At 39.0% G+C, this 26,929-nt stretch overlaps 18 non-coding genes across 18 annotated transcripts; all 18 read right to left on the bottom strand.

Moving 5' to 3' along the window:
• Positions 1-1,664: 1,664 nt before the first annotated feature.
• On the bottom strand, positions 1,665-1,737 carry TRNAV-UAC (transfer RNA valine (anticodon UAC)). The gene has a single exon. It is a non-coding gene; the product is annotated as a tRNA-Val (tRNA).
• Positions 1,738-2,754: 1,017 nt separating this feature from the next.
• TRNAV-UAC (transfer RNA valine (anticodon UAC)) lies at positions 2,755-2,827 on the bottom strand. The gene has a single exon. It is a non-coding gene; the product is annotated as a tRNA-Val (tRNA).
• Positions 2,828-4,061: 1,234 nt separating this feature from the next.
• TRNAV-UAC (transfer RNA valine (anticodon UAC)) lies at positions 4,062-4,134 on the bottom strand. The gene has a single exon. It is a non-coding gene; the product is annotated as a tRNA-Val (tRNA).
• A 2,541-nt stretch (positions 4,135-6,675) lies between these two features.
• On the bottom strand, positions 6,676-6,748 carry TRNAV-UAC (transfer RNA valine (anticodon UAC)). Its single transcript has one exon. It is a non-coding gene; the product is annotated as a tRNA-Val (tRNA).
• Positions 6,749-6,893: 145 nt separating this feature from the next.
• On the bottom strand, positions 6,894-6,966 carry TRNAV-AAC (transfer RNA valine (anticodon AAC)). The gene has a single exon. It is a non-coding gene; the product is annotated as a tRNA-Val (tRNA).
• Positions 6,967-7,547: 581 nt separating this feature from the next.
• TRNAV-UAC (transfer RNA valine (anticodon UAC)) lies at positions 7,548-7,620 on the bottom strand. The gene has a single exon. It is a non-coding gene; the product is annotated as a tRNA-Val (tRNA).
• Positions 7,621-11,903: 4,283 nt separating this feature from the next.
• On the bottom strand, positions 11,904-11,976 carry TRNAV-UAC (transfer RNA valine (anticodon UAC)). Its single transcript has one exon. It is a non-coding gene; the product is annotated as a tRNA-Val (tRNA).
• A 799-nt stretch (positions 11,977-12,775) lies between these two features.
• On the bottom strand, positions 12,776-12,848 carry TRNAV-CAC (transfer RNA valine (anticodon CAC)). Its single transcript has one exon. It is a non-coding gene; the product is annotated as a tRNA-Val (tRNA).
• Positions 12,849-13,425: 577 nt separating this feature from the next.
• On the bottom strand, positions 13,426-13,498 carry TRNAL-CAA (transfer RNA leucine (anticodon CAA)). The gene has a single exon. It is a non-coding gene; the product is annotated as a tRNA-Leu (tRNA).
• Positions 13,499-15,601: 2,103 nt separating this feature from the next.
• On the bottom strand, positions 15,602-15,674 carry TRNAV-AAC (transfer RNA valine (anticodon AAC)). Its single transcript has one exon. It is a non-coding gene; the product is annotated as a tRNA-Val (tRNA).
• Positions 15,675-16,255: 581 nt separating this feature from the next.
• On the bottom strand, positions 16,256-16,328 carry TRNAV-UAC (transfer RNA valine (anticodon UAC)). The gene has a single exon. It is a non-coding gene; the product is annotated as a tRNA-Val (tRNA).
• Positions 16,329-16,473: 145 nt separating this feature from the next.
• On the bottom strand, positions 16,474-16,546 carry TRNAV-UAC (transfer RNA valine (anticodon UAC)). The gene has a single exon. It is a non-coding gene; the product is annotated as a tRNA-Val (tRNA).
• Positions 16,547-16,691: 145 nt separating this feature from the next.
• TRNAV-UAC (transfer RNA valine (anticodon UAC)) lies at positions 16,692-16,764 on the bottom strand. Its single transcript has one exon. It is a non-coding gene; the product is annotated as a tRNA-Val (tRNA).
• A 2,322-nt stretch (positions 16,765-19,086) lies between these two features.
• On the bottom strand, positions 19,087-19,159 carry TRNAV-UAC (transfer RNA valine (anticodon UAC)). Its single transcript has one exon. It is a non-coding gene; the product is annotated as a tRNA-Val (tRNA).
• Positions 19,160-20,176: 1,017 nt separating this feature from the next.
• TRNAV-UAC (transfer RNA valine (anticodon UAC)) lies at positions 20,177-20,249 on the bottom strand. The gene has a single exon. It is a non-coding gene; the product is annotated as a tRNA-Val (tRNA).
• Positions 20,250-21,266: 1,017 nt separating this feature from the next.
• TRNAV-UAC (transfer RNA valine (anticodon UAC)) lies at positions 21,267-21,339 on the bottom strand. Its single transcript has one exon. It is a non-coding gene; the product is annotated as a tRNA-Val (tRNA).
• Positions 21,340-24,097: 2,758 nt separating this feature from the next.
• Positions 24,098-24,170, bottom strand: TRNAV-AAC (transfer RNA valine (anticodon AAC)). Its single transcript has one exon. It is a non-coding gene; the product is annotated as a tRNA-Val (tRNA).
• A 1,884-nt stretch (positions 24,171-26,054) lies between these two features.
• Positions 26,055-26,127, bottom strand: TRNAV-AAC (transfer RNA valine (anticodon AAC)). Its single transcript has one exon. It is a non-coding gene; the product is annotated as a tRNA-Val (tRNA).
• Between the last annotated feature and the right edge of the window lie 802 nt (positions 26,128-26,929).

Here is a 26,929-nt window from a genome sequence, read left to right as displayed (position 1 = left end):
TGTCCAAACTGCTAAGTTGCAACACACTTCACTAGTATAGACCTATGCCAACAATGAAGAATCATGAAATCATCATCTTCATGAAAGCACATTTTGCATCCAATTTAAATAAAAAACGATTTTTTTTCGGTTATACGTAAAATGTTTCCACCCGGTTTCAAACCAGGGACCTTTCACGGGTTAGGCGAACGTGATAACCACTACACTACGGAAACTGCTTGTCAAATTTGTGAAGTTGCAACATATTTCACTGGCATAGGCCTCTGCCAACAATGAAGAATCATGAAATCATCATCTTCATGAGGGCACATTTGACGTGCACATTAAATAAAACAGGAATTGTTTTTGGTTATACTTACAATGTTTCCACCCGGTTTCAAACCAGGGACATTTCGCGTGTTAGGCGAACATTATGACGACTACACTTCGGAAACTGCTTGAAGAACATGTAACGTAGCAACATATTTCACTGAAATAGGTCGAAACGTCCAGTGTCAAATCGTTAAATCATCAAGTTCATGAAGGCATATTTTACGTCCACTTTAAATAAAATACAAAGTGTTTTGGTTTTACATACAATGTTTCCGCCTGGTTTCAAACCGGGGACCTTTCGCGTGTGAGGTGAACGTGATAACCACTACACTACGGAAACTGCTTGTCAAACTTGTGAAGTTGCAACATACTTCACTCGCATAGGCCTATGCCAACAATGAAGAATCATGAAATCATCATTTTCATGAGGGCACATTTTACGTGTACTTTAAATAAAACAGGAATTGTTTTGGTTTTACGTAAAATGTGTCCACCCGGTTTCAAACCAGGAACCTTTCGCGTGTTAGGCTAACGTGATAACCACTACACTACAGAAACTGCTTGAAGAACATGTAACGTAGCAACATATTTCACTGAAATAAGTCGAATCGTCCAGTTACAAATCATTAAATCATCAAGTTCATGAAGGCATATTTTACGTCCACTTTAATATCTTAGATGTGTAGGCCTTGACTTCAACATAGTCATTTCTGTGACCAGTCACTAGCTAATCACTCAGTTATTTCAATGCTAAATTCGCCTAGTTATTTCAATGCTAAATTCTACTGTTTGATTTGTACTAAGTGCCTCGGTGAATGTGTATGCTCTGACTTTAACGTAGCTATTTTTGTGACCAGTTACAAGCTAATCACGCAGCTATTTCAATGCTAAATTCTATGCTAATTCCTTTGTCAAGGGGTGCCTCTGCGGATGTGTATGCTTTAACTTAGCTATTTCAATGCTAAATTCTATGCTAATTCCTTTATCAAGGGGTGCCTCTGCGGATGTGTATGCTTTAACTTTTAACGTAGCTATTTCTGTGACCAGTCACAAGCTAATCACTCAGCCATTTCAATGCTAAACTATATGCTAATTCCTTTGTCAAGGCGCTTTGTTTCCTCTCACACAGCTTAAAGGTCGTGATCTGAACGTGGCTCTTTCACTCCAGCGCTGTCCTACCAGACAGTCTCGTCCCTTCACCTGATGAAGGCCGCTTGTGTTGTGGCCGAAACGTCGTGAGAATATTATTGTGTTATTTTATTTTATCAATTTATTACTTTTTTCTCATTCTACGTGACTTTACCGAAAGAACCAAAGAAGAAAAATACGAATTGTTTTGGTTTTACATAAAATGTTTCCGCCCGGTTTCGAACCGGGGACTTTTCGCGTGTAAGGCTAACGTGATAACCACTACACTACGGAAACTGCTTGAAGAACATGTAACGTAGCAACATATTTCACTGAAATAAGTCGAAACGAACAATATCAAATCATTAAATCATCACGTTCATGAAGGCACATTTTGCGTCCACTTTAAATAAAATCCGAATTGTTTTGGTTTTAGATAAAATGTTTCCACCCGGTTTCAAACTAGGGACCTTTCGCGTTTGAGGCGAACGTGATAACCACGACAAAACGGAAACTGCTTGAAGAACATGGGTAGTTGCTACATACTTCACTGGCATAGGCCTATGCCAACAATGAAGAATCATGAAATCATCACGTTCATGAAGGCACATTTTGCGTCCTCTTTAAATAAAATCCGAATTGTTTTGGTTATACTTACAATGTTTCCACCCGGCTTCAAACCAGGGACCTTTCGCGTGTTAGGCGAACATGATAACCACTACACTACGGAAACTGCTTGAAGAACATGTAACGTAGCAACATATTTCACTGAAATAAGTCCAATCGTCCAGTTGCAAATCATTAAATCATCACGTTCATGAAGGCATATTTTACGTCCGCTTTAAATAAAATACGAATTGTTTTGGTTTTAGATAAAATGTTTCCACCCGGTTTCAAACTAGGGACCTTTCGCGTTTGAGGCGAACGTGATAACCACGACAAAACGGAAACTGCTTGAAGAACATGGGTAGTTGCTACATACTTCACTGGCATAGGCCTATGCCAACAATGAAGAATCATGAAATCATCACGTTCATGAAGGCACATTTTGCGTCCTCTTTAAATAAAATCCGAATTGTTTTGGTTATACTTACAATGTTTCCACCCGGCTTCAAACCAGGGACCTTTCGCGTGTTAGGCGAACATGATAACCACTACACTACGGAAACTGCTTGAAGAACATGTAACGTAGCAACATATTTCACTAAAATAAGTCGAATCATCCAGTTGCAAATCATTAAATCATCAAGTTCATGAAGGCATATTTTACGTCCGCTTTAAATAAAATACGAATTGTTTTGGTTTCACGTAAAATGTTTCCGCCCGGTTTCGAACAGGGGACCTTTCGCGTGTAAAGCGAACGTGATAACCACTACACTACGGAAACTGGTTGGAGAACATGTAACGTAGCAACATATTTCACTGAAATAAGTCGAAACGTCCAGTGTCAAATCATTAAATAATCAAGTTCATGAAGGCATATTTTACGTCCCCTTTAAATAAAATACAAATTGTTTTGGTTTTACATAGAATGTTTCCGCCCGGTTTCAAACCAGGAACCTTTCACGCGTAAGGCTAACGTGATAACCACTACACTATGGAAACTGCTTGTCAAACTCGTGAAGTTGCAACACACTTCACTGGTATAGGCCTATGCCAACAAGGAAGAATCATGAATTCATAATCTTCATGAAAGCACATTTTAGTTCCAATTTTAATAAAATACGATTTTTATTGGTTATACGTAAAATATTTCCACCCGGTTTCAAACCAGGGACCTTTCGCGTGTTAGGCTACCGTGATAACCACTACAAAACGGAAACTGCTTGAAGAACATGGGTAGTTGCTACATACTTCACTCGCATAGGCCTATGCCAACAATGAAGAATCATGAATTCATTATCTTCATGAGGGCACATTTTACCTGCACTTAAAATAAAAAACGATTTTTTTGGTTATACATAAAATGTTTCCACCCGGTTTCAAACCAGGAACCTTTGACGTGTTAGGCAAACGTGATAACCACTACACTACGGAAACTGCATGAAGAACATGTAACGTAGCAACATATTTCACTGAAATAAGTCGAATCGTCCAGTTGCAAATCATTAAATCATCAAGTTCATGAAGGCATATTTTACGTCCGCTTTAAATAAAATACGAATTGTTTTGGTTTTAGATAAAATGTTTCCACCCGGTTTCAAACTAGGGACCTTTCGCGTTTGAGGCGAACGTGATAACCACGACAAAACGGAAACTGCTTGAAGAACATGGGTAGTTGCTACATACTTCACTGGCATAGGCCTATGCCAACAATGAAGAATCATGAAATCATCACGTTCATGAAGGCACATTTTGCGTCCTCTTTAAATAAAATCCGAATTGTTTTGGTTATACTTACAATGTTTCCACCCGGCTTCAAACCAGGGACCTTTCGCGTGTTAGGCGAACATGATAACCACTACACTACGGAAACTGCTTGAAGAACATGTAACGTAGCAACATATTTCACTAAAATAAGTCGAATCGTCCAGTTGCAAATCATTAAATCATCAAGTTCATGAAGGCATATTTTACGTCCGCTTTAAATAAAATACGAATTGTTTTGGTTTCACGTAAAATGTTTCCGCCCGGTTTCGAACCGGGGACCTTTCGCGTGTAAAGCGAACGTGATAACCACTACACTACGGAAACTGGCTGGAGAACATGTAACGTAGCAACATATTTCACTGAAATAAGTCGAAACGTCCAGTGTCAAATCATTAAATCATCAAGTTCATGAAGGCATATTTTACGTCCCCTTTAAATAAAATACAAATTGTTTTGGTTTTACATAGAATGTTTCCGCCCGGTTTCAAACCAGGAACCTTTCACGCGTAAGGCTAACGTGATAACCACTACACTATGGAAACTGCTTGTCAAACTCGTGAAGTTGCAACACACTTCACTGGTATAGGCCTATGCCAACAAGGAAGAATCATGAATTCATAATCTTCATGAAAGCACATTTTAGTTCCAATTTTAATCAAATACGATTTTTATTGGTTATACGTAAAATATTTCCACCCGGTTTCAAACCAGGGACCTTTCGCGTGTTAGGCGAACGTGATAACCACTACACTACGGAAACTGCTTGAAGAACATGTAACGTAGCAACATATTTTACTGAAATAAGTCGAAACGAACAATGTCAAATCATTACATTATCACGTTCATGAAGGCACATTTTGCGTCCACTTTAAATAAAATCCGAATTGTTTTGGTTTTAGATAAAATGTTTCCACCCGGTTTCAAACCAGGGACCTTTCGCGTGTTAGGCTACCGTGATAACCACTACAAAACGGAAACTGCTTGAAGAACATGGGTAGTTGCTACATACTTCACTGGCATAGTCCTATGCCAACAATGAAGAATCATGAAATCATCACGTTCATGAAGGCACATTTTGCGTCCTCTTTAAATAAAATCCGAATTGTTTTGGTTTAACGTAAAATGTTTCTGCCCGGTTTCAAACCGGGGACCTTTCGCCTGTGAGGCAAACGTGATAACCACTACACTATGTCAACAGCTTGTCCAAACTGCTAAGTTGCAACACACTTCACTGGTATAGACCTATGCCAACAATGAAGAATCATGAAATCATCATCTTCATGAAAGCACATTTTGCGTCCAATTTAAATAAAAACCGATTTGTTTTCGGTTATACGTAAAATGTTTCCACCCGGTTTCAAACCAGGGACCTTTCACGGGTTAGGCGAACGTGATAACCACTACACTACGGAAACTGCTTGTCAAATTTGTGAAGTTGCAACATATTTCACTGGCATAGGCCTCTGCCAACAATGAAGAATCATCAAATCATCATCTTCATGAGGGCACATTTGACGTGCACATTAAATAAAACAGGAATTGTTTTTGGTTATACTTACAATGTTTCCACCCGGTTTCAAACCAGGGACATTTCGCGTGTTAGGCGAACATTATGACGACTACACTTCGGAAACTGCATGAAGAACATGTAACGTAGCAACATATTTCACTGAAATAGGTCGAAACGTCCAGTGTCAAATCGTTAAATCATCAAGTTCATGAAGGCATATTTTACGTCCACTTCAAATAAAATACAAAGTGTTTTGGTTTTACATACAATGTTTCCGCCTGGTTTCAAACCGGGGACCTTTCGCGTGTGAGGCGAACGTGATAACCACTACACTACGGAAACTGCTTGTCAAACTTGTGAAGTTGCAACATACTTCACTCGCATAGGCCTATGCCAACAATGAAGAATCATGAAATCATCATTTTCATGAGGGCACATTTTACGTGTACTTTAAATAAAACAGGAATTGTTTTGGTTTTACGTAAAATGTGTCCACCCAGGTTTCAAAACAGGAACCTTTCGCGTGTTAGGCTAACGTGATAACCACTACACTACGGAAACTGCTTGAAGAACATGTAACGTAGCAACATATTTCACTGAAATAAGTCGAAACATCCAGTGTCAAATCACTAAATCATCAAGTTCATGAAGGCATATTTTACGTCCACTTTAATAGCTTAGATGTGTAGGCCTTGACTTCAACATAGTCATTTCTGTGACCAGTCACTAGCTAATCACTCAGTTATTTCAATGCTAAATTCGCCTAGTTATTTCAATGCTAAATTCTACTGTTTGATTTGTACTAAGTGCCTCGGTGAATGTGTATGCTCTGACTTTAACGTAGCTATTTTTGTGACCAGTTACAAGCTAATCACTCAGCTATTTCAATGCTAAATTCTATGCTAATTCCTTTGTCAAGGGGTGCCTCTGCGGATGTGTATGCTTTAACTTAGCTATTTCAATGCTAAATTCTATGCTAATTCCTTTATCAAGGGGTGCCTCTGCGGATGTGTATGCTTTAACTTTTAACGTAGCTATTTCTGTGACCAGTCACAAGCTAATCACTCAGCCATTTCAATGCTAAATTATATGCTAATTCCTTTGTCAAGGCGCTTTGTTTCCTCTCACACAGCTTAAAGGTCGTGATCTGAACGTGGCTCTTTCACTCCAGCGCTGTCCTACCAGACAGTCTCGTCCCTTCACCTGATGAAGGCCGCTTGTGTTGTGGCCGAAACGTCATGAGAATATTATTGTGTTATTTTATTTTATCAATTTATTACTTTTTTCTCATTCTACGTGACTTTACCGAAAGAACCAAAGAAGAAAAATACGAATTGTTTTGGTTTTACATAAAATGTTTCCGCCCGGTTTCGAACCGGGGACTTTTCGCGTGTAAGGCTAACGTGATAACCACTACACTACGGAAACCGCTTGTCAAACTTGTGAAGTTGCAACACACTTCACTGGTATAGGCCTATGCAAACAAGGAAGAATCATGAATTCATTATCTTCATGAAAGCACATTTTAGGTCCAATTTAAATAAAATACGATTTTTATTGGTTATACGTAAAATGTTTCCGCCCGGTTTCGAACCGGGGACCTTTCGCGTGTTAGGCGAACGTGATAACCACTACTCTACGGAAACTGCTTGAAGAACATGTAACGTAGCAACATATTTCACTGAAATAAGTCGAAACGAACAATATCAAATCATTAAATCATCACGTTCATGAAGGCACATTTTGCGTCCACTTTAAATAAAATCCGAATTGTTTTGGTTTTAGATAAAATGTTTCCACCCGGTTTCAAACTAGGGACCTTTCGCGTTTGAGGCGAACGTGATAACCACGACAAAACGGAAACTGCTTGAAGAACATGGGTAGTTGCTACATACTTCACTGGCATAGGCCTATGCCAACAATGAAGAATCATGAAATCATCACGTTCATGAAGGCACATTTTGCGTCCTCTTTAAATAAAATCCGAATTGTTTTGGTTATACTTACAATGTTTCCACCCGGCTTCAAACCAGGGACCTTTCGCGTGTTAGGCGAACATGATAACCACTACACTACGGAAACTGCTTGAAGAACATGTAACGTAGCAACATATTTCACTGAAATAAGTCGAATCGTCCAGTTGCAAATCATTAAATCATCAAGTTCATGAAGGCATATTTTACGTCCGCTTTAAATAAAATACGAATTGTTTTGGTTTCACGTAAAATGTTTCCGCCCGGTTTCGAACCGGGGACCTTTCGCGTGTAAAGCGAACGTGATAACCACTACACTACGGAAACTGGTTGGAGAACATGTAACGTAGCAACATATTTCACTGAAATAAGTCGAAACGTCCAGTGTCAAATCATTAAATCATCAAGTTCATGAAGGCATATTTTACGTCCACTTTAAATAAAATACAAATTGTTTTGGTTTTACATAGAATGTTTCCGCACGGTTTCAAACCAGGAACCTTTCACGTGTAAGGCTAACGTGATAACCACTACACTACGGAAACTGCTTGTCAAACTCGTGAAGTTGCAACACACTTCACTGGTATAGGGCTATGCCAACAAGGAAGAATCATGAATTCATAATCTTCATGAAAGCACATTTTAGTTCCAATTTTAATAAAATACGATTTTTATTGGTTATACGTAAAATATTTCCACCCGGTTTCAAACCAGGGACCTTTCGCGTGTTAGGCGAACGTGATAACCACTACACTACGGAAACTGCTTGAAGAACATGTAACGTAGCAACATATTTCACTGAAATAAGTCGAAACGAACAATGTCAAATCATTACATTATCACGTTCATGAAGGCACATTTTGCGTCCACTTTAAATAAAATCCGAATTGTTTTGGTTTTAGATAAAATGTTTCTACCCGGTTTCAAACCAGGGACCTTTCGCGTGTTAGGCTACCGTGATAACCACTACAAAACGGAAACTGCTTGAAGAACATGGGTAGTTGCTACATACTTCACTGGCATAGGCCTATGCCAACAATGAAGAATCATGAAATCATCACGTTCATGAAGGCACATTTTGCGTCCTCTTTAAATAAAATCCGAATTGTTTTGGTTTAACGTAAAATGTTTCTGCCCGGTTTCAAACCGGGGACCTTTCGCGTGTGAGGCAAACGTGATAACCACTACACTATGGCAACAGCTTGTCCAAACTGCTAAGTTGCAACACACTTCACTGGTATAGACCTATGCCAACAATGAAGATTCATGAAATCATCATCTTCATGAAAGCACATTTTGCGTCCAATTTAAATAAAATACGATTTTTTTTCGGTTATACGTAAAATGTTTCCACCCGGTTTCAAACCAGGGACCTTTCACGGGTTAGGCGAACGTGATAACCACTACACTACGGAAACTGCTTGTCAAATTTGTGAAGTTGCAACATATTTCACTGGCATAGGCCTCTGCCAACAATGAAGAATCATGAAATCATCATCTTCATGAGGGCACATTTGACGTGCACATTAAATAAAACAGGAATTGTTTTTGGTTATACTTACAATGTTTCCACCCGGTTTCAAACCAGGGACATTTCGCGTGTTAGGCGAACATTATGACGACTACACTTCGGAAACTGCTTGAAGAACATGTAACGTAGCAACATATTTCACTGAAATAGGTCGAAACGTCCAGTGTCAAATCGTTAAATCATCAAGTTCATGAAGGCATATTTTACGTCCACTTTAAATAAAGTTGAAAGTGTTTTGGTTTTACATACAATGTTTCCGCCTGGTTTCAAACCGGGGACCTTTCGCGTGTGAGGCGAACGTGATAACCACTACACTACGGAAACTGCTTGTCAAACTTGTGAAGTTGCAACATACTTCACTCGCATAGGCCTATGCCAACAATGAAGAATCATGAAATCATCATTTTCATGAGGGCACATTTTATGTGTACTTTAAATAAAACAGGAATTGTTTTGGTTTTACGTAAAATGTGTCCACCCGGTTTCAAAACAGGAACCTTTCGCGTGTTAGGCTAACGTGATAACCACTACACTACGGAAACTGCTTGAAGAACATGTAACGTAGCAACATATTTCACTGAAATAAGTCGAAACATCCAGTGTCAAATCACTAAATCATCAAGTTCATGAAGGCATATTTTACGTCCACTTTAATAGCTTAGATGTGTAGGCCTTGACTTCAACATAGTCATTTCTGTGACCAGTCACTAGCTAATCACTCAGTTATTTCAATGCTAAATTCGCCTAGTTATTTCAATGCTAAATTCTACTGTTTGATTTGTACTAAGTGCCTCGGTGAATGTGTATGCTCTGACTTTAACGTAGCTATTTTTGTGACCAGTTACAAGCTAATCACTCAGCTATTTCAATGCTAAAATCTATGCTAATTCCTTTGTCAAGGGGTGCCTCTGCGGATGTGTATGCTTTAACTTAGCTATTTCAATGCTAAATTCTATGCTAATTCCTTTATCAAGGGGTGCCTCTGCGGATGTGTATGCTTTAACTTTTAACGTAGCTATTTCTGTGACCAGTCACAAGCTAATCACTCAGCCATTTCAATGCTAAATTATATGCTAATTCCTTTGTCAAGGCGCTTTGTTTCCTCTCACACAGCTTAAAGGTCGTGATCTGAACGTGGCTCTTTCACTCCAGCGCTGTCCTACCAGACAGTCTCGTCCCTTCACCTGATGAAGGCCGCTTGTGTTGTGGCCGAAACGTCGTGAGAATATTATTGTGTTATTTTATTTTATCAATTTATTATTTTTTCTCATTCTACGTGACTTTACCGAAAGAACCAAAGAAGAAAAATACGAATTGTTTTGGTTTTACATAAAATGTTTCCACCCGATTTCGAACCGGGGACTTTTCGCGTGTAAGGCTAACGTGATAACCACTACACTACGGAAACTGCTTGTCAAACTTGTGAAGTTGCAAAACACTTCACTGGTATAGGCCTATGCCAACAAGGAAGAATCATGAATTCATTATCTTCATGAAAGCACATTTTAGGTCCAATTTAAATAAAATACGATTTTTATTGGTTATACGTAAAATGTTTCCGTCCGGTTTCGAACCGGGGACCTTTCACGTGTTAGGCGAACGTGATAACCACTACACTACGGAAACTGCTTGAAGAACATGTAACGTAGCAACATATTTCACTGAAATAAGTCGAAACGAACAATGTCAAATCATTAAATCATCACGTTCATGAAGGCACATTTTGCGTCCACTTTAAATAAAATCCGAATTGTTTTGGTTTTAGATAAAATGTTTCCACCCAGTTTCAAACCAGGGACCTTTCGCGTTTGAGGCGAACGTGATAACCACGACAAAACGGAAACTGCTTGAAGAACATGGGTAGTTGCTACATACTTCACTGGCATAGGCCTATGCCAACAATGAAGAATCATGAAATCATCACGTTCATGAAGGCACATTTTGCATCCTCTTTAAATAAAATCCGAATTGTTTTGGTTATACTTACAATGTTTCCACCCGGCTTCAAACCAGGGACCTTTCGCGTGTTAGGCGAACATGATAACCACTACACTACGGAAACTGCTTGAAGAACATGTAACGTAGCAACATATTTCACTGAAATAGGTCGAAACGTCCAGTGTCAAATCGTTAAATCATCAAGTTCATGAAGGCATATTTTACCTCCACTTTAAATAAAATACAAAGTGTTTTGGTTTTAAATACAATGTTTCCGCCTGGTTTCAAACCGGGGACCTTTCGCGTGTGAGGTGAACGTGATAACCACTACACTACGGAAACTGCTTGTCAAACTTGTGAAGTTGCAACATACTTCACTCGCATAGGCCTATGCCAACAATGAAGAATCATGAAATCATCATTTTCATGAGGGCACATTTTACGTGTACTTTAAATAAAACAGGAATTGTTTTGGTTTTACGTAAAATGTGTCCACCCGGTTTCAAACTAGGGACCTTTCGCGTTTGAAGCGAACGTGATAACCACTACACTACGGAAACTGCTTGAAGAACATGTAACGTAGCAACATATTTCACTGAAATAAGTCGAAACGAACAATGTCAAATCATTAAATAATCACGTTCATGAAGGCACATTTTGCGTCCACTTTAAATAAAATCCGAATTGTTTTGGTTTTAGATAAAATGTTTCCACCCGGTTTCAAACTAGGGACCTTTCGCGTTTGAGGCGAACGTGATAACCACGACAAAACGGAAACTGCTTGAAGAACATGGGTAGTTGCTACATACTTCACTGGCATAGGCCTCTGCCAACAATGAAGAATCATGAAATCATCACGTTCATGAAGGCACATTTTGCGTCCTCTTTAAATAAAATCCGAATTGTTTTGGTTATACTTACAATGTTTCCACCCGGCTTCAAACCAGGGACCTTTCGCGTGTTAGGCGAACATGATAACCACTACGCTACGGAATCTGCTTGAAGAACATGTAACGTAGCAACATATTTCACTGAAATAAGTCGAAACGTCCAGTGTCAAATCATTAAATCATCAAGTTCATGAAGGCATATTTTACGTCCACTTTAAATAAAATACAAATTGTTTTGGTTTTACATAGAATGTTTCCGCCCGGTTTCAAACCAGGAACCTTTCACGTGTAAGGCTAACGTGATAACCACTACACTACGGAAACTGCTTGTCAAACTCGTGAAGTTGCAACACACTTCACTGGTATAGGCCTATGCCAACAAGGAAGAATCATGAATTCATAATCTTCATGAAAGCACATTTTAGTTCCAATTTTATTAAAATACGATTTTTATTGGTTATACGTAAAATATTTCCGCCCGGTTTCAAACCGGGGACCTTTCCCATGTTAGGCGAACGTGATAACCACTACACTACGGAAACTGCTTGAAGAACATGTAACGTAGCAACATATTTCACTGAAATAAGTCGAAACGAACAATGTCAAATCATTACATTATCACGTTCATGAAGGCACATTTTGCGTCCACTTTAAATAAAATCCGAATTGTTTTGGTTTTAGATAAAATGTTTCCACCCGGTTTCAAACCAGGGACCTTTCGCGTGTTAGGCTACCGTGATAACCACTTCAAAACGGAAACTGCTTGAAGAACATGGGTAGTTGCTACATACTTCACTGGCATAGGCCTATGCCAACAATGAAGAATCATGAAATCATCACGTTCATGAAGGCACATTTTGCGTCCTCTTTAAATAAAATCCGAATTGTTTTGGTTATACTTACAATGTTTCCACCCGGCTTCAAACCAGGGACCTTTCGCGTGTTAGGCGAACATGATAACCACTACACTACGGAAACTGCTTGAAGAACATGTAACGTAGCAACATATTTCACTAAAATAAGTCGAATCGTCCAGTTACAAATCATTACATCATCAAGTTCATGAAGGCAAATTTTACGTACACTTTAATTAAAATACGAATTGTTTTGGTTTTACGTAAAATGTTTCCGCCCGGTTTCGAACCAGGGACCTTTCGCGTGTGAGGCGAACGTGATAACCACTACACTACGGAAACTGCTTGTCAAACTTGTGAAGTTGCAACACACTTCACTGGTATAGGCCTATGCCAACAAGGTAGAATCATGAATTCATTATCTTCATGAAAGCACATTTTAGGTCCAATTTAAATAAAATACGATTTTTATTGGTTATACGTAAAATGTTTCCACCCGGTTTCAAACCAGGGACCTTTCACGTGTTATGCGAACGTGATAACCACTACATTACGGAAACTGTCAAACTTGTGAAGTTGCAACATAATTCACTGCCATAGGCCTATGCCAACAATGAAGAATCATGAAATCATCATCTTCATGAGGGCACATTTTACATGCAATTTAAATAAAGCAGGAAATGTTTTGGTTTACCGTAAAATGTGTCCACCCGGTTTCAAACCAGGAACCTTTCGCGTGTTAGGCGAACATGATAACCACTACACTACAGAAACTGCTTGAAGAACATGTAACGTAGCAACATATTTCACTGAAATAAGTCGAAACGAACAATGTCAAATCATTAAATCATCACGTTCATGAAGGCACATTTTGCGTCCACTTTAAATAAAATCCGAATTGTTTTGGTTTAAGATAAAATGTTTCCACCCGGTTTCAAACCAGGGACCTTTCGCGTTTGAGGCGAACGTGATAACCACTACAAAACGGAAACTGCTTGAAGAACATGGGTAGTTGCTACATACTTCACTGGCATAGGCCTATGCCAACAATGAAGAATCATGAAATCATCACGTTCATGAAGGCACATTTTGCGTCCTCTTTAAATAAAATCCGAATTGTTTTGGTTTAACGTAAAATGTTTCTGCCCGGTTTCAAACCGGGGACCTTTCGCGTGTGAGGCAAACGTGATAACCACTACACTATGTCAACAGCTTGTCCAAACTGCTAAGTTGCAACACACTTCACTGGTATAGACCTATGCCAACAATGAAGAATCATGAAATCATCATCTTCATGAAAGCACATTTTGCGTCCAATTTAAATAAAATACGATTTTTTTCGGTTATATGTAAAATGTTTCCACCCGGTTTCAAACCAGGGACCTTTCACGGGTTAGGCGAACGTGATAACCACTACACTACGGAAACTGCTTGTCAAATTTGTGAAGTTGCAACATATTTCGCTGGCATAGGCCTCTGCCAACAATGAAGAATCATGAAATCATCATCTTCATGAGGGCACATTTGACGTGCACATTAAATAAAACAGGAATTGTTTTTGGTTATACTTACAATGTTTCCACCCGGTTTCAACCCAGGGACATTTCGCGTGTTAGGCGAACATTATGACGACTACACTTCGGAAACTGCTTGAAGAACATGTAACGTAGCAACATATTTCACTGAAATAGGTCGAAACGTCCAGTGTCAAATCGTTAAATCATCAAGTTCATGAAGGCATATTTTACGTCCACTTTAAATAAAATACAAAGTGTTTTGGTTTTACATACAATGTTTCCGCCTTGTTTCAAACCGGGGACCTTTCGCGTGTGAGGTGAACGTGATAACCACTACACTACGGAAACTGCTTGTCAAACTTGTGAAGTTGCAACATACTTCACTCGCATAGGCCTATGCCAACAATGAAGAATCATGAAATCATCATTTTCATGAGGGCACATTTTACGTGTACTTTAAATAAAACAGGAATTGTTTTGGTTTTACGTAAAATGTGTCCACCCGGTTTCAAACCAGGAACCTTTCGCGTGTTAGGCTAACGTGATAACCACTACACTACAGAAACTGCTTGAAGAACATGTAACGTAGCAACATATTTCACTGAAATAAGTCGAATCGTCCAGTTACAAATCATTAAATCATCAAGTTCATGAAGGCATATTTTACGTCCACTATAATAGCTTAGATGTGTAGGCCTTGACTTCAACATAGTCATTTCTGTGACCAGTCACTAGCTAATCACTCAGTTATTTCAATGGTAAATTCGCCTAGTTATTTCAATGCTAAATTCTACTGTTTGATTTGTACTAAGTGCCTCGGTGAATGTGTATGCTCTGACTTTAACGTAGCTATTTTTGTGACCAGTTACAAGCTAATCACGCAGCTATTTCAATGCTAAATTCTATGCTAATTCCTTTGTCAAGGGGTGCCTCTGCGGATGTGTATGCTTTAACTTAGCTATTTCAATGCTAAATTCTATGCTAATTCCTTTATCAAGGGGTGCCTCTGCGGATGTGTATGCTTTAACTTTTAACGTAGCTATTTCTGTGACCAGTCACAAGCTAATCACTCAGCCATTTCAATGCTAAATTATATGCTAATTCCTTTGTCAAGGCGCTTTGTTTCCTCTCACACAGCGTAAAGGTCGTGATCTGAACGTGGCTCTTTCACTCCAGCGCTGTCCTACCAGACAGTCTCGTCCCTTCACCTGATGAAGGCCGCTTGTGTTGTGGCCGAAACGTCGTGAGAATATTATTGTGTTATTTTATTTTATCAATTTATTACTTTTTTCTCATTCTACGTGACTTTACCGAAAGAAACAAAGAAGAAAAATACGAATTGTTTTGGATTTACATAAAATTTTTCCGCCCGGTTTCGAACCGGGGACTTTTCGCGTGTAAGGCTAACGTGATAACCACTACACTACGGAAACTGCTTGTCAAACTTGTGACGTTGCAACACACTTCCCTGGTATAGGCCTATGCAAACAAGGAAGAATCATGAATTCATTATCTTCATGAAAGCACATTTTAGGTCCAATTTAAATAAAATACGATTTTTATTGGTTATACGTAAAATGTTTCCGCCCGGTTTCGAACCGGGGACCTTTCGCGTGTTAGGCGAACGTGATAACCACTACACTACGGAAACTGCTTGAAGAACATGTAACGTAGCAACATATTTCACTGAAATAAGTCGAAACGAACAATATCAAATCATTAAATCATCACGTTCATGAAGGCACATTTTGCGTCCACTTTAAATAAAATCCGAATTGTTTTGGTTTTAGATAAAATGTTTCCACCCGGTTTCAAACTAGGGACTTTTCGCGTTTGAGGCGAACGTGATAACCACGACAAAACGGAAACTGCTTTAAGAACATGGGTAGTTGCTACATACTTCACTGGCATAGGCCTATGCCAACAATGAAGAATCATTAAATCATCACGTTCATGAAGGCTCATTTTGCGTCCTCTTTAAATAAAATCCGAATTGTTTTGGTTATACTTACAATGTTTCCACCCGGCTTCAAACCAGGGACCTTTCGCGTGTTAGGCGAACATGATAACCACTACACTACGGAAACTGCTTGAAGAACATGTAACGTAGCAACATATTTCACTGAAATAAGTCGAATCGTCCAGTTGCAAATCATTAAATCATCAAGTTCATGAAGGCATATTTTACGTCCGCTTTAAATAAAATCCGAATTGTTTTGGTTTCACGTAAAATGTTTCCGCCCGGTTTCGAACCGGGGACCTTTCGCGTGTAAAGCGAACGTGATAACCACTACACTACGGAAACTGGTTGGAGAACATGTAACGTAGCAACATATTTCACTGAAATAAGTCGAATTGTCCAGTTGCAAATCATTAAATCATCAAGTTCATGAAGGCATATTTTACGTCCGCTTTAAATAAAATACGAATTGTTTTGGTTTCACGTAAAATGTTTCCGCCCGGTTTCGAACCGGGGACCTTTCGCGTGTAAAGCGAACGTGATAACCACTACACTACGGAAACTGGTTGGAGAACATGTAACGTAGCAACATATTTCACTGAAATAAGTCGAAACGTCCAGTGTCAAATCATTAAATCATCAAGTTCATGAAGGCATATTTTACGTCCCCTTTAAATAAAATACAAATTGTTTTGGTTTTACATAGAATGTTTCCGCCCGGTTTCAAACCAGGAACCTTTCACGTGTAAGGCTAACGTGATAACCACTACACTACGGAAACTGCTTGTCAAACTCGTGAAGTTGCAACACACTTCACTGGTATAGGCCTATGCCAACAAGGAGGAATCATGAATTCATAATCTTCATGAAAGCACATTTTAGTTCCAATTTTAATCAAATACGATTTTTATTGGTTATAGGTAAAATATTTCCACCCGGTTTCAAACCAGGGACCTTTCGCGTGTTAGGCGAACGTGATAACCACTACACTACGGAAACTGCTTGAAGAACATGTAACGTAGCAACATATTTCACTGAAATAAGTCGAAACGAACAATGTCAAATCATTACATTATCACGTTCATGAAGGCACATTTTGCGTCCACTTTAAATAAAATCCGAATTGTTTTGGTTTTAGATAAAATGTTTCCACCCGGTTTCAAACCAGGGACCTTTCGCGTGTTAGGCTACCGTGATAACCACTACAAAACGGAAACTGCTTGAAGAACATGGGTAGTTGCTACATACTTCACTGGCATAGGCCTATGCCAACAATGAAGAATCATGAAATCATCACGTTCATGAAGGCACATTTTGCGTCCTCTTTAAATAAAATCCGAATTGTTTTGGTTTAACGTAAAATGTTTCTGCCCGGTTTCAAACCGGGGACCTTTCGCGTGTGAGGCAAACGTGACAACCACTACACTATGTCAACAGCTTGTCCAAACTGCTAAGTTGCAACACACTTCACTAGTATAGACCTATGCCAACAATGAAGAATCATGAAATCATCATCTTCATGAAAGCACATTTTGCGTCCAATTTAAATAAAAAACGATTTTTTTTCGGTTATACGTAAAATGTTTCCACCCGGTTTCAAACCAGGGACCTTTCACGGGTTAGGCGAACGTGATAACCACTACACTACGGAAACTGCTTGTCAAATTTGTGAAGTTGCAACATATTTCACTGGCATAGGCCTCTGCCAACAATGAAGAATCATGAAATCATCATCTTCATGAGGGCACATTTGACGTGCACATTAAATAAAACAGGAATTGTTTTTGGTTATACTTACAATGTTTCCACCCGGTTTCAAACCAGGGACATTTCGCGTGTTAGGCGAACATTATGACGACTACACTTCGGAAACTGCTTGAAGAACATGTAACGTAGCAACATATTTCACTGAAATAGGTCGAAACGTCCAGTGTCAAATCGTTAAATCATCAAGTTCATGAAGGCATATTTTACGTCCACTTTAAATAAAATACAAAGTGTTTTGGTTTTACATACAATGTTTCCGCCTGGTTTCAAACCGGGGACCTTTCGCGTGTGAGGTGAACGTGATAACCACTACACTACGGAAACTGCTTGTCAAACTTGTGAAGTTGCAACATACTTCACTCGCATAGGCCTATGCCAACAATGAAGAATCATGAAATCATCATTTTCATGAGGGCACATTTTACGTGTACTTTAAATAAAACAGGAATTGTTTTGGTTTTACGTAAAATGTGTCCACCCGGTTTCAAACCAGGAACCTTTCGCGTGTTAGGCTAACGTGATAACCACTACACTACAGAAACTGCTTGAAGAACATGTAACGTAGCAACATATTTCACTGAAATAAGTCGAATCGTCCAGTTACAAATCATTAAATCATCAAGTTCATGAAGGCATATTTTACGTCCACTTTAATATCTTAGATGTGTAGGCCTTGACTTCAACATAGTCATTTCTGTGACCAGTCACTAGCTAATCACTCAGTTATTTCAATGCTAAATTCGCCTAGTTATTTCAATGCTAAATTCTACTGTTTGATTTGTACTAAGTGCCTCGGTGAATGTGTATGCTCTGACTTTAACGTAGCTATTTTTGTGACCAGTTACAAGCTAATCACGCAGCTATTTCAATGCTAAATTCTATGCTAATTCCTTTGTCAAGGGGTGCCTCTGCGGATGTGTATGCTTTAACTTAGCTATTTCAATGCTAAATTCTATGCTAATTCCTTTATCAAGGGGTGCCTCTGCGGATGTGTATGCTTTAACTTTTAACGTAGCTATTTCTGTGACCAGTCACAAGCTAATCACTCAGCCATTTCAATGCTAAATTATATGCTAATTCCTTTGTCAAGGCGCTTTGTTTCCTCTCACACAGCTTAAAGGTCGTGATCTGAACGTGGCTCTTTCACTCCAGCGCTGTCCTACCAGACAGTCTCGTCCCTTCACCTGATGAAGGCCGCTTGTGTTGTGGCCGAAACGTCGTGAGAATATTATTGTGTTATTTTATTTTATCAATTTATAACTTTTTTCTCATTCTACGTGACTTTACCGAAAGAACCAAAGAAGAAAAATACGAATTGTTTTGGTTTTACATAAAATGTTTCCGCCCGGTTTCGAACCAGGGACTTTTCGCGTGTAAGGCTAACGTGATAACCACTACACTACGGAAACTGCTTGAAGAACATGTAACGTAGCAACATATTTCACTGAAATAAGTCGAAACGAACAATATCAAATCATTAAATCATCACGTTCATGAAGGCACATTTTGCGTCCACTTTAAATAAAATCCGAATTGTTTTGGTTTTAGATAAAATGTTTCCACCCGGTTTCAAACTAGGGACCTTTCGCGTTTGAGGCGAACGTGATAACCACGACAAAACGGAAACTGCTTGAAGAACATGGGTAGTTGCTACATACTTCACTGGCATAGGCCTATGCCAACAATGAAGAATCATGAAATCATCACGTTCATGAAGGCACATTTTGCGTCCTCTTTAAATAAAATCCGAATTGTTTTGGTTATACTTACAATGTTTCCACCCGGCTTCAAACCAGGGACCTTTCGCGTGTTAGGCGAACATGATAACCACTACACTACGGAAACTGCTTGAAGAACATGTAACGTAGCAACATATTTCACTGAAATAAGTCGAATCGTCCAGTTGCAAATCATTAAATCATCAAGTTCATGAAGGCATATTTTACGTCCGCTTTAAATAAAATACGAATTGTTTTGGTTTTAGATAAAATGTTTCCACCCGGTTTCAAACTAGGGACCTTTCGCGTTTGAGGCGAACGTGATAACCACGACAAAACGGAAACTGCTTGAAGAACATGGGTAGTTGCTACATACTTCACTGGCATAGGCCTATGCCAACAATGAAGAATCATGAAATCATCACGTTCATGAAGGCACATTTTGCGTCCTCTTTAAATAAAATCCGAATTGTTTTGGTTATACTTACAATGTTTCCACCCGGCTTCAAACCAGGGACCTTTCGCGTGTTAGGCGAACATGATAACCACTACACTACGGAAACTGTTCGAAGAACATGTAACGTAGCAACATATTTCACTAAAATAAGTCGAATCGTCCAGTTGCAAATCATTAAATCATCAAGTTCATGAAGGCATATTTTACGTCCGCTTTAAATAAAATACGAATTGTTTTGGTTTCACGTAAAATGTTTCCGCCCGGTTTCGAACAGGGGACCTTTCGCGTGTAAAGCGAACGTGATAACCACTACACTACGGAAACTGGTTGGAGAACATGTAACGTAGCAACATATTTCACTGAAATAAGTCGAAACGTCCAGTGTCAAATCATTAAATAATCAAGTTCATGAAGGCATATTTTACGTCCCCTTTAAATAAAATACAAATTGTTTTGGTTTTACATAGAATGTTTCCACCCGGTTTCAAACCAGGAACCTTTCACGCGTAAGGCTAACGTGATAACCACTACACTATGGAAACTGCTTGCCAAACTCGTGAAGTTGCAACACACTTCACTGGTATAGGCCTATGCCAACAAGGAAGAATCATGAATTCATAATCTTCATGAAAGCACATTTTAGTTCCAATTTTAATAAAATACGATTTTTATTGGTTATACGTAAAATATTTCCACCCGGTTTCAAACCAGGGACCTTTCGCGTGTTAGGCGAACGTGATAACCACTACACTACGGAAACTGCATGAAGAACAAGTAACGTAGCAACATATTTCACTGAAATAAGTCGAATCGTCCAGTTGCAAATCATTAAATCATCAAGTTCATGAAGGCATATTTTACGTCCGCTTTAAATAAAATACGAATTGTTTTGGTTTTAGATAAAATGTTTCCACCCGGTTTCAAACTAGGGACCTTTCGCGTTTGAGGCGAACGTGATAACCACGACAAAACGGAAACTGCTTGAAGAACATGGGTAGTTGCTACATACTTCACTGGCATAGGCCTATGCCAACAATGAAGAATCATGAAATCATCACGTTCATGAAGGCACATTTTGCGTCCTCTTTAAATAAAATCCGAATTGTTTTGGTTATACTTACAATGTTTCCACCCGGCTTCAAACCAGGGACCTTTCGCGTGTTAGGCGAACATGATAACCACTACACTACGGAAACTGCTTGAAGAACATGTAACGTAGCAACATATTTCACTAAAATAAGTCGAATCGTCCAGTTGCAAATCATTAAATCATCAAGTTCATGAAGGCATATTTTACGTCCGCTTTAAATAAAATACGAATTGTTTTGGTTTCACGTAAAATGTTTCCGCCCGGTTTCGAACAGGGGACCTTTCGCGTGTAAAGCGAACGTGATAACCACTACACTACGGAAACTGGTTGGAGAACATGTAACGTAGCAACATATTTCACTGAAATAAGTCGAAACGTCCAGTGTCAAATCATTAAATCATCAAGTTCATGAAGGCATATTTTACGTCCCCTTTAAATAAAATACAAATTGTTTTGGTTTTACATAGAATGTTTCCGCCCGGTTTCAAACCAGGAACCTTTCACGCGTAAGGCTAACGTGATAACCACTACACTATGGAAACTGCCTGTCAAACTCGTGAAGTTGCAACACACTTCACTGGTATAGGCCTATGCCAACAAGGAAGAATCATGAATTCATAATCTTCATGAAAGCACATTTTAGTTCCAATTTTAATCAAATACGATTTTTATTGGTTATACGTAAAATATTTCCACCCGGTTTCAAACCAGGGACCTTTCGCGTGTTAGGCGAACGTGATAACCACTACACTACGGAAACTGCTTGAAGAACATGTAACGTAGCAACATATTTTACTGAAATAAGTCGAAACGAACAATGTCAAATCATTACATTATCACGTTCATGAAGGCACATTTTGCGTCCACTTTAAATAAAATCCGAATTGTTTTGGTTTTAGATAAAATGTTTCCACCCGGTTTCAAACCAGGGACCTTTCGCGTGTTAGGCTACCGTGATAACCACTACAAAACGGAAACTGCTTGAAGAACATGGGTAGTTGCTACATACTTCACTGGCATAGGCCTATGCCAACAATGAAGAATCATGAAATCATCACGTTCATGAAGGCACATTTTGCGTCCTCTTTAAATAAAATCCGAATTGTTTTGGTTTAACGTAAAATGTTTCTGCCCGGTTTCAAACCGGGGACCTTTCGCGTGTGAGGCAAACGTGATAACCACTACACTATGGCAACAGCTTGTCCAAACTGCTAAGTTGCAACACACTTCACTGGTATAGACCTATGCCAACAATGAAGAATCATGAAATCATCATCTTCATGAAAGCACATTTTGCGTCCAATTTAAATAAAATACGATTTTATTTCGGTTATACGTAAAATGTTTCCACCCGGTTTCAAACCAGGGACCTTTCACGGGTTAGGCGAACGTGATAACCACTACACTACGGAAACTGCTTGTCAAATTTGTGAAGTTGCAACATATTTCACTGGCATAGGCCTCTGCCAACAATGAAGAATCATGAAATCATCATCTTCATGAGGGCACATTTGACGTGCACATTAAATAAAACAGGAATTGTTTTTGGTTATACTTACAATGTTTCCACCCGGTTTCAAACCAGGGGCATTTCGCGTGTTAGGCGAACATTATGACGACTACACTTCGGAAACTGCTTGAAGAACATGTAACGTAGCAACATATTTCACTGAAATAGGTCGAAACGTCCAGTGTCAAATCGTTAAATCATCAAGTTCATGAAGGCATATTTTACGTCCACTTTAAATAAAGTTGAAAGTGTTTTGGTTTTACATACAATGTTTCCGCCTGGTTTCAAACCGGGGACCTTTCGCGTGTGAGGCGAACGTGATAACCACTACACTACGGAAACTGCTTGTCAAACTTGTGAAGTTGCAACATACTTCACTCGCATAGGCCTATGCCAACAATGAAGAATCATGAAATCATCATTTTCATGAGGGCACATTTTACGTGTACTTTAAATAAAACAGGAATTGTTTTGGTTTTACGTAAAATGTGTCCACCCGGTTTCAAAACAAGAACCTTTCGCGTGTTAGGCTAACGTGATAACCACTACACTACGGAAACTGCTTGAAGAACATGTAACGTAGCAACATATTTCACTGAAATAAGTCAAAACATCCAGTGTCAAATCACTAAATCATCAAGTTCATGAAGGCATATTTTACGTCCACTTTAATAGCTTAGATGTGTAGGCCTTGACTTCAACATAGTCATTTCTGTGACCAGTCACTAGCTAATCACTCAGTTATTTCAATGCTAAATTCGCCTAGTTATTTCAATGCTAAATTCTACTGTTTGATTTGTACTAAGTGCCTCGGTGAATGTGTATGCTCTGACTTTAACGTAGCTATTTTTGTGACCAGTTACAAGCTAATCACGCAGCTATTTCAATGCTAAATTCTATGCTAATTCCTTTGTCAAGGGGTGCCTCTGCGGATGTGTATGCTTTAACTTAGCTATTTCAATGCTAAATTCTATGCTAATTCCTTTATCAAGGGGTGCCTCTGCGGATGTGTATGCTTTAACTTTTAACGTAGCTATTTCTGTGACCAGTCACCAGCTAATCACTCAGCCATTTCAATGCTAAATTATATGCTAATTCCTTTGTCAAGGCGCTTTGTTTCCTCTCACACAGCTTAAAGGTCGTGATCTGAACGTGGCTCTTTCACTCCAGCGCTGTCCTACCAGACAGTCTCGTCCCTTCACCTGATGAAGGCCGCTTGTGTTGTGGCCGAAACGTCGTGAGAATATTATTGTGTTATTTTATTTTATCAATTTATTACTTTTTTCTCATTCTACGTGACTTTACCGAAAGAACCAAAGAAGAAAAATACGAATTGTTTTGGTTTTACATAAAATGTTTCCGCCCGGTTTCGAACCGGGGACTTTTCGTGTGTAAGGCTAACGTGATAACCACTACACTACGGAAACTGCTTGTCAAACTTGTGAAGTTGCAACACACTTCACTGGTATAGGCCTATGCCAACAAGGAAGAATCATGAATTCATTATCTTCATGAAAGCACATTTTAGGTCCAATTTAAATAAAATACGATTTTTATTGGTTATACGTAAAATGGTTCCGCCCGGTTTCGAACCGGGGACCTTTCGCGTGTTAGGCGAACGTGATAACCACTACACTACGGAAACTGCTTGAAGAACATGTAACGTAGCAACATATTTCACTGAAATAAGTCGAAACGAACAATGTCAAATCATTAAATCATCACGTTCATGAAGGCACATTTTGCGTCCACTTTAAATAAAATCCGAATTGTTTTGGTTTTAGATAAAATGTTTCCACCCGGTTTCAAACCAGGGACCTTTCGCGTTTGAGGCGAACGTGATAACCACGACAAAACGGAAACTGCTTGAAGAACATGGGTAGTTGCTACATACTTCACTGGCATAGGCCTATGCCAACAATGAAGAATCATGAAATCATCACGTTCATGAAGGCACATTATGCGTCCTCTTTAAATAAAATCCGAATTGTTTTGGTTATACTTACAATGTTTCCACCCGGCTTCAAACCAGGGACCTTTCGCGTGTTAGGCGAACATGATAACCACTACACTACGGAAACTGCTTGAAGAACATGTAACGTAGCAACATATTTCACTGAAATAGGTCGAAACGTCCAGTGTCAAATCGTTAAATCATCAAGTTCATGAAGGCATATTTTACCTCCACTTTAAATAAAATACAAAGTGTTTTGGTTTTACATACAATGTTTCCGCCTGGTTTCAAACCGGGGACCTTTCGCGTGTGAGGTGAACGTGATAACCACTACACTACAGAAACTGCTTGTCAAACTTGTGAAGTTGCAACATACTTCACTCGCATAGGCCTATGCCAACAATGAAGAATCATGAAATCATCATTTTCATGAGGGCACATTTTACGTGTACTTTAAATAAAACAGGAAATGTTTTGGTTTACCGTAAAATGTGTCCACCCGGTTTCAAACCAGGAACCTTTCGCGTGTTAGGCTAACGTGATAACCACTACACTACAGAAACTGCTTGAAGAACATGTAACGTAGCAACATATTTCACTGAAATAAGTCGAATCGTCCAGTTACAAATCATTAAATCATCAAGTTCATGAAGGCATATTTTACGTCCACTTTAATAGCTTACATGTGTAGGCCTTGACTTCAACATAGTCATTTCTGTGACCAGTCACTAGCTAATCACTCAGTTATTTCAATGCTAAATTCGCCTAGTTATTTCAATGCTAAATTCTACTGTTTGATTTGTACTAAGTGCCTCGGTGAATGTGTATGCTCTGACTTTAACGTAGCTATTTTTGTGACCAGTTACAAGCTAATCACGCAGCTATTTCAATGCTAAATTCTATGCTAATTCCTTTGTCAAGGGGTGCCTCTGCGGATGTGTATGCTTTAACTTAGCTATTTCAATGCTAAATTCTATGCTAATTCCTTTATCAAGGGGTGCCTCTGCGGATGTGTATGCTTTAACTTTTAACGTAGCTATTTCTGTGACCAGTCACAAGCTAATCACTCAGCCATTTCAATGCTAAATTATATGCTAATTCCTTTGTCAAGGCGCTTTGTTTCCTCTCACACAGCTTAAAGGTCGTGATCTGAACGTGGCTCTTTCACTCCAGCGCTGTCCTACCAGACAGTCTCGTCCCTTCACCTGATGAAGGCCGCTTGTGTTGTGGCCGAAACGTCGTGAGAATATTATTGTGTTATTTTATTTTATCAATTTATTACTTTTTTCTCATTCTACGTGACTTTACCGAAAGAACCAAAGAAGAAAAATACGAATTGTTTTGGTTTTACATAAAATGTTTCCGCCCAGTTTCGAACCAGGGACTTTTCGCGTGTAAGGCTAACGTGATAACCACTACACTACAGAAACTGCTTGTCAAACTTGTGAAGTTGCAACACACTTCACTGGTATAGGCCTATGCAAACAAGGAAGAATCATGAATTCATTATCTTCATGAAAGCACATTTTAGGTCCAATTTAAATAAAATACGATTTTTTTTGGTTATACGTAAAATGTTTCCGCCCGGTTTCGAACCGGGGACCTTTCGCGTGTTAGGCGAACGTGATAACCACTACACTACGGAAACTGCTTGAAGAACATGTAACGTAGCAACATATTTCACTGAAATAAGTCGAAACGAACAATGTCAAATCATTAAATCATCACGTTCATGAAGGCACATTTTGCGTCCACTTTAAATAAAATCCGAATTGTTTTGGTTTTAGATAAAATGTTTCCACCCGGTTTCAAACTAGGGACCTTTCGCGTTTGAGGCGAACGTGATAACCACGACAAAACGGAAACTGCTTGAAGAACATGGGTAGTTGCTACATACTTCACTGGCATAGGCCTATGCCAACAATGAAGAATCATGAAATCATCACGTTCATGAAGGCACATTTTGCGTCCTCTTTAAATAAAATCCGAATTGTTTTGGTTATACTTACAATGTTTCCACCCGGCTTCAAACCAGGGACCTTTCGCGTGTTAGGCGAACATGATAACCACTACACTACGGAAACTGCTTGAAGAACATGTAACGTAGCAACATATTTCACTGAAATAAGTCGAAACGTCCAGTGTCAAATCATTAAATCATCAAGTTCATGAAGGCATATTTTACGTCCACTTTAAATAAAATACAAAGTGTTTTGGTTTTACATACAATGTTTCCGCCTGGTTTCAAACCGGGGACCTTTCGCGTGTGAGGTGAACGTGATAACCACTACACTACGGAAACTGCTTGTCAAACTTGTGAAGTTGCAACATACTTCACTCGCATAGGCCTATGCCAACAATGAAGAATCATGAAATCATCATTTTCATGAGGGCACATTTTACGTGTACTTTAAATAAAACAGGAATTGTTTTGGTTTTACGTAAAATGT

The sequence above is a fragment of the Petromyzon marinus genome, unplaced genomic scaffold (assembly GCF_048934315.1).
Source record: "Petromyzon marinus isolate PM22_M1 ecotype Great Lakes invasive population unplaced genomic scaffold, UKy_Petmar_22M1.pri1.0 PM_Scaffold_57, whole genome shotgun sequence".
NCBI classification, from domain to species: Eukaryota; Metazoa; Chordata; class Hyperoartia; order Petromyzontiformes; family Petromyzontidae; genus Petromyzon; species Petromyzon marinus.
The sequence above is the reverse complement of the archived record's forward strand: the minus strand, read 5'-3'. Positions and strand labels throughout refer to the sequence as shown.